Source organism: Echinops telfairi, unplaced genomic scaffold (genome assembly GCF_000313985.2).
Source record: "Echinops telfairi isolate 266 unplaced genomic scaffold, ASM31398v2 ScPeMD7_7458;HRSCAF=8496, whole genome shotgun sequence".
NCBI lineage: Eukaryota > Metazoa > Chordata > Mammalia > Afrosoricida > Tenrecidae > Echinops > Echinops telfairi.
The window spans coordinates 48,037,337-48,037,695 of record NW_022111358.1 but is presented as its reverse complement, the minus strand read 5'-3'; positions in this window follow the sequence as shown (position 1 = coordinate 48,037,695).

The following is a 359-nucleotide window of genomic DNA, read 5'->3' as shown; positions in this document are numbered from 1 at the left end:
GAACCTGGACGCTCCGCCGAAACCTGGTCAACGTCACAGCAGTCTGTCAGCTTTCCCGGCAGCCAGCTGGCGACTGAGCTCCAGGTGCATGGTGAGAATGGAACTGGTCTCCCCCAAGGAAGGCAGGCATCCTCCCATGGAGTCACCACTGCCACCAAATCTAGCTGGCTTTGGGACAGAGAAGGAAGTGCTGAAGGCCCAGAGAGGGGGCGTGAGGGCCTGGGGGACGCACAGGGAGCGAGGAGTGGCTGTCCGGGTAGCAGTATCTGAGTCATGGGATGAACAGTTTTCCTGGAATGGTAAGCTTCTGGGCCTGCCCCAGAGGTCACAGGCCGGGGGTCTGACCACCAGGCTCTGGG